Here is a 14,821-nt window from a genome sequence, read left to right as displayed (position 1 = left end):
CTTCGATGGAAAAATCTAAATTAAGGATGCTCTCCGGAGACAAACACATAGGAGCAAGTGCCATTGAAAAGTTACAAATATGTTTTAGAAAAAGCTGATTAGTTGTGAGAAGTGACTGCTTTTTGTCTTGCTTCAACAGATATATCCATGTGATAAAAAAATAGTGGCGTAATGAAATTGCATATTTGCTTAGTGATATGATACATACTTGCAATGTGCACGGTGACGGTGTTCACTATAAAAAGCAAAAGCTCATGCTTGGCAAGGTGCTTACATGCATTTAACGGCTTCAATAGCTTTCATTAAACAGCACGTGAATGCAAGGCGCAAATACAAACTACTCTGTTTCTGTATTTTAAATGCTGACATGAAGGAGGCTGAGTTTCCTGTCTTCCCTTTTATCTATTTTTTACACCCAAGTTTAGAATTATGGCCTCGTTTTAGGTTCCAGAAAGGGGAAGCATTGTGAGAAAAGAGTCCCATATTTAAGAAGTCATTATCGTTTACGCGCATGCTCAAGAAACCAGTTCATTAGACCCGCTCTTGCCTCCCGAAGCGAAACAAGCAGCAATTCAGGCCTTTAACTGTGTACACCGTGGTGCACACCTTACCTCTTAGAAGCCGGAGAGTCACAAAAATGTAAAATTGTCGTTTCTCCTTCTGTGAAAAAGTCAGATGTGAAATAGCCTGGCGGGTATTTGATATTTTGAGTAGGGTGACTCAATCTATTTGCCATCGAAGTATTCTAGAGGAGGTAGTGATGCGTTCAATGCAAAGAACTGAGAGCATCTGAGTAGAACACTTGCTCATCAATTGACTGATGTGAACATATACTGTTACGCAAGATCCCCGTAGTTTCATGGCTTCTTTAGACATAATTTTTATAAGGCAATATAAAATTAAAGCATTTGTTACATGGTAAATTTCTAGACTTCAGATAGCGCGCAGAGTCAGGAGATGTATAATTCTTCCTAGACACATATGTACTTGTTTTGAGACGAAGATTCTGTGAATTCTGTATTAATTTAGTTTTCTTATTTTAGCGCATGCTCACCACTTCGGTAGAAATAAATGTTTTGGTTTTAGGTAGTTAGTTCACTGGGCAAGTATATGCTTAGTCGAATGCTAAATCCACGTGCACGGTAGGGATATGTGAAACAGGATGCTGCCATTATAAATTTACGTTTTGCTTCTTTGTTTGTCTTTTTCGTGCACTGCCCTGCCTGTTCTTATGTGTGTGTCGCCTTTGATGCATCATATTCATCACAACTGATTTTTGGTTCACATCTGAAGCCATGCTATACTTTAGTTAGATTGCATATTCAACGAGTCACAGTAATTAATCATGCAATCATGCAAGCTGCTCCTCATAAGTATGGTATAGTTACCGCAATGGGATTGAAAAGTTACCATATATGAGAAGAAATTTGATGCGAAAGATTCTAATGCCAATGCTCCTGGTAGTTTTATACTCATTTGCTACACACAGTACCAGGAAACTATTTTCGTGAAGGGGCCAACCGAACAGAAATTTTATAACGCCTCTGTACAGCTTTGAGACCAGGCAGGATATTGCTGCAGAACCACGAGAAGTCACACTTAGAAACATTGGGGTGGAGCCCATACATGAATAACCATGTGAAATATAACCAAAGCTCGGTACTCCTACGGCTCCCACATGAGAATATATGACACATTTTTAAAAACACTACTCTCAGTCGGGAACATCCATGCGCTGTACATGACGTTATCATAAGCTGCTGTCTTAGAATATGGAACACAAAAAAAACTCTTGCACAATTTATCTACATTACCAGCCCCATGCATAAAGGTTCATCTGGTAACCTCTGCCATATAAGTGCATGCGCTTTGTGCCAGAAATGCTTTTGCTGGCTACTAATGTGGCACATATTTCTCTTCGATCATAGCGCCGATAATTAGCGAGGTTGCACACGTTTATTCTATGTTTCCCTTTCCCTTGTATGCTTTATTTTTGAAAAGGAATATATTAAAGAATATTTATACGCTGAATTACTGATGAAACTTTAGAGAATATGCTTATGCTTTATTACAAAATGTGTTCTAAAGTTCATGGGCATCATTGTAATCTGATTATATGTATTTGTCAGTATGTTTCTCCAACTATTATTCTGTTTGTCTTGTGACTGATCAATAAAGATTTGACCTTTTAAGAGAGAGAATCTTTCATTTGGGTAACTTGGCGACTACAGATTACATTCCATTCACCAAGTATCAGTGCAGGAGTTTGTTATGAAGGAATAAAATATTGTCCACAAGTAAGTATTGCGAATCCCTTCTAATGTGACCATGGATTTACATTGTGCTTTCACACTATTGTGAAGAGTACTAACACTCTGTTCTGAAGGAGCACAATCATTCTGTTTGTGGGACTAGAATCACTCGGCTTGGAGGTGTAGAAGTACTCAGTTTGGAGGAGTAGAAGTACTCGGTCTGTCGGAGTACTATTACCCCTGTGGCGAGAGTATTAACACTCTGCGGAAGAGTACTAACACTTCCTTGCGGTGGAGTAACAAAACTCTGTCAGGAGGAATTACCCTACTCTCTCTCAATTAGGGTTGATCTACTCTCGAAAAGAGTGAAATAGGGGACAAGCAGATACTCGTTAAATGAGAGTGACCGGAACTCTCTTTGTATTTGGAGTCTACACTCATATATGGGATATTAGAAGGCTTGTTTCTTGTGTTTTCCCTACACGCGCTTTTTCAGCTTAGCAATGTCAAGGTGCATAACTTTGTATCGGACTTTGGAGAAAACGAAAATTACCATTCTGTTCCCTTTCGGGCGGTACTTGCCTTTAGTAACTTGACGATAATGACAGCTTTGCACGTAGTTTCGTATATCCTCTTTCGTAATTCTTCAATATAACCAGCTCGTAATCTTCCAGTACGTTTTACAGAAGCCCTCGTTGCCTCTGGCGTTAGGGCTTTCATGGTAAGTTCGCAGAATTTGTGGCACTAGACTTCGTAGAACAGAAAACTTGTCACCATACAATTGCTATCTTCAGCGCCTTCAAAAACACTGTTCACTTGCCCGTTTCACTCTTCATCGGTACCTGGTATGTGTAGCCTCGACAGCATATGACATCTGGAATTTTGTCTACACTCCTGTGACTCTCATCGAACACAACGTGTTATATTACATCTAATATATTATCTCATATATTATCTTACACATAACTTCTAAAACACTCAGGCGCCATGACCACCGCAATTGCTTCAGTTTCGTAGTGGTGTAGTGCTGCTGCACCATCAAGAATTTGCAATGAGTAATAACCGACCGCCTTTAACTGTCGCCCTTGTTTCCCGAATAGATCCCAGAGCGCAAGTTCCATAGTTGGATGCGCCGCTGCATAATTGAAGCGGCTTGCTAAAGTTTTGCAGCACAATTACTGGGTCTGAAGAAATAGCACGGACAACGTGCTGGTAGCCTTCCTTGTAGCCATTGCTCCAAATAATAGTTACGCCCGATTATGCCCAAATAATAGTTACGATAGCGATTGAGGGGGCAACTGTCGACCTAGATGATCTTATAATCGAAGCAGCTTACTTTTTCGGTGGTTCATCCTTTTAGCCATAGCGTCTTATCATGCGAAACAATCGTAACTTCTTTTCATGGCTGTACAACTAGTTTGAGGCAACTGTCGTGTCACGAAGCATGAAATCTACGTCGAAGATAACTGGTGCAAGTGGGTGCATGTAATGCAGGTTGATTGCGGGAATTTCAATCTTATGCCATTCGTACCAGAAATATTCCCAACAAGTGTTTTATTATCAGGAGCACAAGAAAATATGGGGAACGTGCAGCAACTGCAGGTGGCGCAACAATTAAGTGCGCCATTGCCATGAGAGGTCGCTTCAGTTCCCACCGGTGTGCTGCTGATGTCCCCGTCTGGTGATGCGCCGGCATTGCCTGGAAGTGCGAGTGCGCGATCGCGACAGGTGTAGTAAAACAGATAGGTTTCAAAAAAGTTAACACTGCCGTAATTTTTAGGGCCTGAAACGAAGAAACAAATTATGCCGAAGCAATCATGTTTTAGACGGGACAGAAGGACGCGCAGGCGTGTGACTGAGTGTTTTAAAACGGCGATGCGTGTGACAGGCCAATATAAACCTGAAGGCATGCGCCGTCATCATCGAGGTTAGTATGCATTCTTATTTTTTTTCTGCTGTAAAGTCAAGATCTTTTATGACAGCAGCTTCTACTTCGAAACTATGTCGTTTAAACTCAATACATATTATCATCCATTTTTTTTAGAATCCTGCATTTTCCGTCGTAGCTGTCAACAGTTATCGCTTTTCCGTCACAAATGTCAGTCGTGTCAGCAAAGTGCTGGTGCTCGATACTCAACGAGGCTAGTGTCGACAAGTTTCCACCTCTTTGCCATTTACAAGCGTTCACAAAATTTATGTCGCACCAAGTTCCTTTTGGTTCAGCTTTAGAGATTTCCATGCTGTGCATGTTACTCTCTTCAAGTACAGGCTGTTCAAACTTCTCCGCCTCATTAGGTGCACAAAACACTTCTTAGAGGCAGCGGATATAGTACGCAATCCTATTCGGGCGCTGAGGTTACAGTTGCCTGTGAGGTTCATGGATGGAGCCTTGATTTATCAGTGACATGAATGCAGATCCCAGCAGGTATGGTTTTGCATTCTGTAGTAATCCTGTCTTCTCAAAAGATAGTCAAGTCGCCCTTTTCTTTCTCTTGGAAAGTCAGAGCTGCGTCCCACGTCTGAAAGGAATTTTTCTTTAATGTGGTTAAAAATTATTCTCTCCACTAGTTCGATGAATCAATCGCTCGACTAAGGATTTGCAAGTCAAACCACTTTTTGGCAATTGCTGACAGAATCAGCGTCATGTTCCCTAACTTATGCTCTGATGAACTCCACTGACTTGTGCATGCTTATTGGTAGAACTATATCTACATACTTGCTGTACTTGAGGCGCCATCAAAATTATTTGGTGGTACATGCTGAGTGTATGGACTCTGGCATTCAAATGTGTCATATGTGTGATTGATAACTCGGTGTAGCAGCTCCCACTGTAAAGCCCGCTGCTGCTGTAAGAGTGACGTCGACCCAGCCATCATGCTTCGGTTACTGCCTTGTTCAAAGAGTTTGTGAGGTTTTAATGTGAACGTTGTTTGGAACTTGCGAGGAGAAACAGGGTTATTCACAACTTTTTTTCGCGATCAGCGCCGCTTCTGTCGGCTGTGTGTTCTGTACCATGAGGACACGTAACCATAAGGAAGTGCACGTTCCTTCCAACTTCATTGTTTCCTTCACCGTCGGCCTTGTAAAACTTCACCACCGCGAGTTCATCTGCCCTTTTCACTAACACAAGGTCAATCCGAACAGCCAACGGCACCAAATGTATTATAACTTTTCCTTACATCGGCTATTCAGAGACTGTTCTGGTTCGCCATCCACTCTTTTTCATTTACCCTTCCTCACTGCTTGCCACCTATTCTGTGCGAATCCTCATAATTAGCAATGGTGTTATTGATGCTTTGTGTCTACAGCTGTTGCTTTAAATATCTTAACTTTGAGCAAAAAAAAAGTTGCCGTTTCGCCTGAAAGGCGAAGCATTGATTGCGATAGCGAATGAGTAGACAGCTCTACAAAGTAAGGATAACAGTTTTATCAGCCGCCGTATAAACTTGTAAACATTTGCTGACTAACTAAATTAGCAAGCATGATGTCACGCTTGCACAAGCAACCATGAACCCACCTCGCTGGATTACGCTGGAAACTCGCTGTCGAAACGCTGGAGTGAAAAGGCACGGCAGTAGTAGTGAGCAAATCAGCACTCGGCGCAGTCTATCCCGTCGCAGATGGCTCTCAATATGGCGTCCGCGCGGCCCCCTCATACACAGCAGCCGCCGGAATAGAACACTCCTCCCCCCTCACTCCCCCGGTGCCTTGCGTGCCACGGAAGACGGCGCCACCCCCCTCCCCCCCCCCCCCCGCGCGAGATTGAACCGCCAATCCCTCGCACTGGCATGTAATTAAAAAAAAACTAAAGATTGTTTACAGGAAACGGCGGCTGAAACTACTTGTATATAATGTTGAGGTCTTTCTTATACAGTGTGGTCCTGAGGTGCCTGTGGCTCTTTATCGGTGCCTGCGGCCGAAATCAATGCAGCCAGATGTATACACCACCTATGCGCCACGGACAAGCCCTGGAATGTCCAGTAGCACTGTCACAATTATTGCGCAATCAAGCATGCATTTGGCGTATGACAACTATTCGCTCCTAAACTATGGCGCACAAATTTGTGCTCCTTTTTGTCTTTTATGGAACCAGTTGGCCCAAATCTGTGCAGACAATAAATATTCCTTGCTGCCGCCAATAAAATTATGCGCGTTATACAATTTGGAGGCACATGCAAGACATAACAGGTTTTAGGTAAGTCACTTGATGTGCAAGAACAAATACTAAGTGGAACATGCTATGTTAAGTCAGGCAAATCTGTGTGATTGTTTTCACGACTCTGAAAAGAATTGCATTTATGTTTCTATCTCATTAGAGTAGCAAATGAAAGTATGATTTATTCATATTCTAATAATGTTCCGCAATGAATATCCGCAGTCCGCCCTAGAGGAACACTCCGAATCACTTGTGACACAAAATAAGAATAATTATTGATCGAGAAAAAGAACCATTCCTGCACTGGACAAGCGATAAGGCTAGAGTTCAGAGACTAGGATCTTATGAGAGTGCGAGCCACGGCTGGTCTGTTGATTTTATGTATACGTAGTCGGCAAATGATCCACGAAATAAACACCCCCGTACAGATGCTTGTGCAAAGTAAGGTTACCAGAAAGGCAGTCAAGCAAAACGCACAATTAGTCATTGCCCTTTGTAGGCTAAAGGAAGCTGAAACAGATTTCAATTTCCATGAATTGCTGCGGTTGGAAATACCAGACCTATTAATTTACGGTTCTGAAATTTCTTCTTTGTATTGTCAAAGTAAGGGGCAGAAATCGCTTTCTAAATCCCCCCCGTGGACACGCCCCGTCGCTTCTTGGAGCGCCGGTTGAGGAGGCAGCCGGAGGAGAGTACCGGCCAGAGTGACGTCATTCCCGGGGACCGCACTGGCGGACCGGCGTGCAGGCATGTGCTGGCATGTTTCTTTTCGTCCTGCGCTTTGCTAAACGACGCTACGAGAGACCTGCCGCCACTCACATTTTTCTTTTGCGATTTTCGTGAACTGTACTTCCTTTCTGTGCTGCGTAAGTGAATACAACCAAGGGCGCCCAACATCTCCCCGTTCTGTGCAGCATTCGGCTGTGCGAGCACAGGCGGGCGAGATGATGCGGTGTTTCACATATTCCCGAAGGACAAGAAACTTGCAGCGCAGTGGGTCCGTGCGGTGAGGAGAGATAATTTCTTGCCGGCGAAATCAACTGTGCTGTTTTCGGACCATTTCCGCGACAGTGATTATCATCGGAGCTTGACAACGATGCGGTCAATCGGTATTTCAATTAAATCAGCGCGACAAGGCCGCCGTTGTTCCGTCTATATTCTCCCACAAGAGAAACACCTCGCCACTTCCAAGAGCGGCCTTCGTCAAGAGAAGAAAGGGTGAGGTAAGGGTTTCAATGTGCACACGGGTAATTTTTTAAACGAATGATCACCTGAGTGTCGAACAAACGGTCTTACAGCGGCCTATGATGAAGCGAGGTGGAGGCACAGCCGGGAATATGCACATGCGTCCAAGGTGTTTACCGTTTTCGTCCGGTTTTTCCACTCGGCTTTGCACAGAACACTGTACTACGGCTGTGTGAATTGGCCGGGGGTACGCTTGCGCATTCCGCTTTATTAGCTATTCGTCCTACCACGCGGTGCCCGCAGGTTTAGCTGTTCAGCATTCGTGTTCAAATCGCAAGACATGAGGCGTTACGATAATATTTTGATGTTCGCGTTAGAGCAGTTGAGCTCGGCGTGTAAAAACTTCGTTCCGTAGATTTCGCACTCACAGCTTGCTACCAGCAGCGAAATGCCGCAAAAACGAACGTCGGCACAGCCGCGCCCATGGCAAAGCGAACGCGCTCAAATAATGAGGTAACGTTGTGAGGTATTGAACTTGTCAGCGTTCGACGTGGTCTAGCCATATACAGGCATCGCTGCTGGACAAAAAGGGTTTTCTTGTCTTTAACTAGCTATGCATTACGCATGGCAAAATTATTATATGAAAGTAAATGTAATACATTACTCATTACTTTCTTATTACGATCATTGATTTGAATTACATTACCAATTACAGCTTTAAAAAAAGTAATGGTATTACTTTACGATTACTTCCAAAAAGTTTTCATGCACACAAGAAGAAAAAGCAAAGTATAAAGGGACGCCAACCTTTCTTTAAGGCAACATACACTTGCCAACGTTTCATGCCCTCCCCCACCCCCCATGTACCTCCACGCCACCTCACGACACTACCGATGTTCTGGCGCCATGCATAGCTTACTGGTGCATACTTAACGCAATTAATAAATTACTTTAGCCATGAAATTAGAGACACCAAATAATTCACATTACTAAATCACTAGAAAACTAATTCCTCACAAAAATTACTGAAAAAAGTATTTCAATTACTATCTGTAATACAACTGTTGTCATGTATGCTGATATGCATGATATGGTGAAATTCATGACATCCATGCCTTGCACTGTTTCAGGTTCTAGCAGAGTATATTGAGAACCGAGCCCCTGATGAACCTGTTCCACTACCATCACCAATCGAAGAGTTTTAAGCAGCCAGTGTGACACAGGCAGATAATGTTGAAGAGTTTCAAGTAGCGAAACGCGGCACTTATGACCGCGATCGTGTATCAACACGCAAAAAACCACAAAACTTTAGACAAGCAGCGGCAAGGTGCATGACATCGCGGAACTGCACCCGTGTTTACAATCCAATCAGATGTTAGTGCTTCGGCATTCTTCCAGCAGCAAGTTCCCAGTGACACTTTAACATGTTTTTTCTTCCGTCATTGGAACGTGCAGCTACATAAAAAGACATATGTACAAGCTAAAATTTCCAACGCGCGAGAAGGTACAGACATCGCTCTCGCTCTTGGCACACTCAACATCGTCATTGCCCCCATTGCCGCCATCGTTTTCTGTATTGGCTGTCGGTTCGAACATGTACGGCAAAAATACAAGCTCTCCGAGACAGCGAGAACGTTCCATAATGCTTACAACTCAGCTGTGAAGCCAAACAGAACAGCGTGCTACGCTCTGAAATGGCGGCGCCGACCAGCAATCCCCGTGAATGACGTCAAAGCGGTGCCGACTAATCACGGGCAACAGCGGCGTTCGCGCGATTGCCTGAGGCGCTGGTGCGCGTTTTCTTGCAAAAGGCAGCCGCTTGCATTTGTTTCCGCTCTTTTTAAACGATATATTCGTGTTCAGTGGACTCAAAACTGTACAACGCGGCAGGGAACTCATTTTTTTCGAGAAGTGTTGCAGCTTCCCTTTAAGGCGCTGGATCGCGTCACCATTTGGGTATTCGCCTTGCCACATGCAGCTTTAGAGGAAGCTCTCTTCAGAGCCTATTTGTTGAATCCAACTAATGGTCCCCTAACCTACAATAAACATACATATGTTTCACATAATTCCTCAAAGTACAGTCTAGCCCTCGACATGATTACTACACACGCGCTAACAATACGACAAGTGCTGCACTATTCGGTAATCAACCGTCAGTGTGAAAATATTCTGCCATGTAGTACAGAAAACATAAGTGATAAAATGGGTGTCCCTACCTCGAATATTAACTAATGTCGCCAGTAAAGCTGTTACCGCCTTGGCAATGGCAAATCATTGTCTGCGACACATCATTTGTTGGTGTTGCAAAAGAAGCTGCGGATGTACACTACATATTCACTTTCGAGAGAACTAGTCGAAGTACATCTCCCCAGAATTCTAAAATATGCGTCAAAGTCACAAGCCGGCGCCTCTTACGCGCCTACCAGACCATCGTTTTCGGAATGTGACGTTATCTATCCTGGAAGCAGTATCTTCACGGCAGAGGCCTATGCACTACTGTCGGCTACTAAACACATAAGGAAAGCGAAACTCTCATATGCCATTGTATTCAAAGATTCCTTCAGTGTCGTCAAAGCTTTACAATCATAACCAAAATAGAAAAAAAAATGTTGTAATATATGACTTCTACATATGGCACACCTTCACACCATTTAACTGGCGCTGAACCGCACCAATTTGGCAAGTGTGGCGATAGGCTTCTTCCACGTCTTCTAGGGATGGCGGAGAGCGGAGGCAGGACGAAGAAAACACTTTCCTTTGGAGTATAAACAGCATATTCCCTTACATTCGACAATATTTCTTGGCCCAGAACCCCTGCTTGAAAATAAGGCAGTGCCTAACTTCTCACATGATGTTGTACTGCATGTTAGAGACTCGCAGCGCTCCCTCTCACAAGAGGGTATTGCTGCGAGTGCACTGTTTTGCAGAGCACGCCCCTCCTGACCTTTGTGCTCAAGTGTCTTAATGAAGTGGTAGCGCTAGTGCAATCGAACACCTTTTTCGTGTTATATCAGTTTAGAATATATACTATGGTCGTCGCCCATATCAATCTTTCTTATCTATATTTTAATACTTTAATATTTACGCAGTTTGCAGAGGATACTTTAGGCCCCTATACAGCTTCGATACATCTGACAGCGGTCCTGTCAGGTGGTAGCGGGAGTCTGAGTAAATTACCCGAGTAATCTTGGGTCATTTGGGTATTCACTGCCGAGCTTGTTCCTGCGAGCCCATGTTTTTTAGCACTTCCATTCTGTGTAGGGCTGATAGCCGGATGACGTGGGAGATTGAGGAGGCCTACGAGATTGCAAAATTAGAGGAAACGTGCGTAAGCAAGCCTTCGGTATCATCTTTTGTATTATGCCTAAGGGCATGCTTTCGAATTTTAAAAAAATCTTCGGTATCGCTATCTCAAAATACGATACGATTCCTCTGATTATCTTTGTGACCACTGCAGTACACGTTTCCCGCATGCCTTGCACACGTGTGCGGTTTATATAATTTCCTCACTGAATGTTATTTTTTGCTGTTACGTTTGTTTCCGCTCTACGGTATATATTTATCGATGCGTACGAAAATAAACTCTATAGTTGAAAGTGAAGCGCTTTGTCTGTGTATCTGTTTGTTTCCACGTCCTCGTACAGTCGCGCTTATACAGTTTACCATGGTAAACAAAGTCGTAAAACTACAAACGGCGAAACTAGTGTTTTATTGGGCCAACCTGTGCCCTCAAAGACAGGCTACACTCAAAGAACAATGAATAGCGGCAAACACAGTCGGTGATTGTCGAAAATCTGATCTGCTGGTCAAGCGCGTCAGCATTCATACACGAGCCAGTTCCAGAGTAACCACTGGTGCCTGTGTGTCTTCCACAAAGTTCTACACCATTCGCGTCGCACATACATGCAATCCAATGACACAAGGCTCGGGGACAATAGACAGCGGATACAACCATCGACAACTTTGCAAAAACTCCCGATACACGCAGGCGCGTTCTGTGTTGAGCGATAACATTTCTTAGACGGTAAAAAGCGCTCACTCCAAAAAGATGAACAAGTCCACGTGCCAGCGCCTCGCTTTCAGAAAGCATCATCTCGATGCTACAAGCAGGAGAGTGAAACACACAAGAACACTTACAAAAAAATCCAAAGTAACACAGTCCAGAAAAAAAGAAAGCCCAAACATCGGCTACGCAAAGTGCTAATGTACATTAGCGCTGGTAGAATGACTTAAGTCGTACAACGTGGACTATTTGAGGTCGCGAACGACTCCACTGCGATAGCGAAATGCCGTCTGGAACAGCCTCATAGTCAAGTTCCCCAATGCGTCGGATTTGCATGTAGGTTCCAAAATAACGACGTAAAAGCTTCTCGTTAGGTCCTCGTTGGCGTATTCAGGTCCAAACCCAAGACGTTCCACGGGTTGGTATTCCACGTAGTAACGTGAAATGTTCTAGTGTAGGCTGGGGGTCCTCTGCTGGCTGTTGATTTGCGGGCGGGCGAGCTGTCGGCCTCCTTCTGCGCGCTGGAGATAGGCAGCGACGTCAGGAATATCTTCTTCGGAGGCATGCGACAGCATGGCGTCAAGAGTCTTTGTCGCCTTCCTGCCGTAAAGCAGGTTTAACGGCGTGATCTGTGTTGTTTCTCGCACCACTGTGCTATAAGTGAACGTTACGCACGGCACGACAGCATCCCACGTCTTGTGTTCGATGTCGACAACATTGCTAGCATATCGGCGAGGGTCTTATACGGGCGCTGTGTAAGACCCTTCATCTGTGGATGTCCGGCAGTTGTCATACTGTAGCTTGTCTGACTGTATTGCACAATGGCTAGGGTGAGCTGAGTGGAAGGGCCGTTCCCCTGTCGGTGATGAGGGCTTCTGGGGCACCATGTCCCAGCACAGTGTTCTCAACAAAGAATTTCGCCGCTTCGGCTGTGCTACCTTTCGCTAGAGCTTTTGTTCCAGCGCAGCGGGTGAAGTAGTCGGTCGCCACTATGATCCACTTTTTACGAGATGTTGACGTCGGCAAGGATACCAAAAAATCCAACTAGTTAAATACAGTGATGTCATATTCTTGCAGTGCGAGCCTCCACCACACCATTTGTTTTCAAGGGTCCTGTAAATTCACTAGCCAACAAAACGCCTGATGGTCACTGACGGCTTTAAATGTCGTGCCATGTAGGAAGGGAAAAATTTCGCTGAATCCTAAATGATGACGAGGGATACCTTTTCGGTCGTAGAATATATGCCTTCCACTTTTGACAGGAACCGGTTACCGTTCGAGTCCGTCTTTCCACTGGACTAGGACGGCACTAAGGCCCAGGCTACTGGGGTCAGTATGGATTTCTGCATCGGTTTCCTCGTCCAAGTGCGCAAGTAATGGTGGCGACTGCACACATCGTTTAAATTCTTGAAATGCGTTGGGCAGCGGGGTTTCGCTAGCTGAAATCGACATCAAATTTATTTAGATGTGCCAGTGACTCAGCAACGCGAGAAAAGACCTTGACAAAACGCCTGAAGTAGGAACACATGCCAACGCATCTACGCACGACCTTTTTCTCGTTGGGCTGCTGGAACTTTGCGATGGCAACAGTCTTCTGTAGGTTAGGATGGACACCAGATTTGCTGATGACGTGGACCAGGAACAGGAGCTCTTCGTAAGCGAAGCCGCACTTTCACGGCTTCAGAATGAGCCCTGTTGACTAGTGAGCCCTGATGACTTGATGGCCTCTAGCAATGCCGCATGCCGCCTAAGGTGGTCGTCGAAACTGGTCGTGAAGACGACGACGTCATCCCAATAAACAAGACAGGTCTGTCCCTTCAATTCTGCTAACACCATGTCCATGACGCGCTGGAACGTTGTAGGCGGCGAGCACTCCCCGAGTGGCATTGCCTTGAACTCGTAGAGGCCCTCTGGTGGGAAGAAGGCGTTTTGTTTTGGGATCTCTCTTGTGGACTTTTACTTGGAAGCAGCCAAACTTAAGATCGATGGACGAGGACTATTTAGGATTGCAGAACCGATCCAATATGTCTTCTATCCGTGGAGGGGTTCGAAAATAATCGACGCATAAACGTATAATTCCATCCTTTCTCTTCACCAAGACAACAGGAGATGCCCACGTGCTTGACGACGCCTGGATTATGTCTTTATCCCTTCTTGTTCTCACGCCGAAACGCCGTAAGTGCTCTGGCGGAGGGGGAGAGTGCACTACTCTGTTCTTATGCGAAGGTTTACGATTGGCTTTTGTCCAATCCTGGATGATGTCCACAATCAACCCTTCACAAGCATATTTCTCAAACACTGGCGGCTTTTGCGAGCCTCTGAGGTGTGTTTCTGTAACCGCACACACCCCTATTTTTTTTCTATTGAACTGATCCTCAATTTCTGCCCACTTTTCATTTCTCCTGCCATCCTGTGTGTTTATGCAGCATATTGCATGCCGAGCTTTTTTTCTTGCTTTCTTCCTTTTCCTGTTAATGATTGCGATGCTATTCTGAGGTTATCTTAAAGGACCTTCTTTATTAGTACCTACTCTGGCCTCCTGAGTGCCTGAGGGCCCCCTGAAAAAACAATAGTGCGGCCCGCAAGTCGCCAGCCCAGTTCTCGCCCAAGCCTGTAATTGAAGTGGATCCCGTCTCATATAAAACCACCACTACTTCTCACTTCCCTGTTCGACAACCTCGAAAGCTTTCTCTCGGCTCATTTTCCTTGTCAACTGATTCGCAGCCACTACGGCTCTATGTACGTAAATGTGACATACGGGCACTTCCAGCACCATGCACACCACGATCTACACCTGAGGGGATAGCCTGCGCAAGTCGTTCACCCCTTTCGCCAAGCGATGGGCTAGTCCAGTCGCTTACCTGTGTAATGTCAGCTTTGCTTTTGCTCTTTTCGCGACAGAACTTAGTGTCTGCCTTGTAAATGTCCCTACAGCTACTCTTTCGTCGCCTTTCACACTATCCACAATCGCTTCTCAGCATTCAGCCAGGTTTGAGTTGCCGGCGATAATAACAATTTCACTCTATCCTACCTCTCCCTGCTTTCGTTTGTCCTTTTCCAGCTGGTTTGGATTCGACAAGGGGCACTGATGCCTGCACTCCTGCTTTTTGTGTGTGGCAGCCTCAAGGTAGGAGCCACTCTTTCCAGCTACCTCATCCCCACGTCGCGTGCATTCCGCTTGCTATGCTGACACTCCCTCTTCTGTCACATCGTGGGACTGCGCTC

Source organism: Dermacentor albipictus, chromosome 3 (assembly GCF_038994185.2).
Source record: "Dermacentor albipictus isolate Rhodes 1998 colony chromosome 3, USDA_Dalb.pri_finalv2, whole genome shotgun sequence".
Taxonomy (NCBI): Eukaryota; Metazoa; Arthropoda; class Arachnida; order Ixodida; family Ixodidae; genus Dermacentor; species Dermacentor albipictus.
This window is presented reverse-complemented; position numbering follows the sequence as displayed.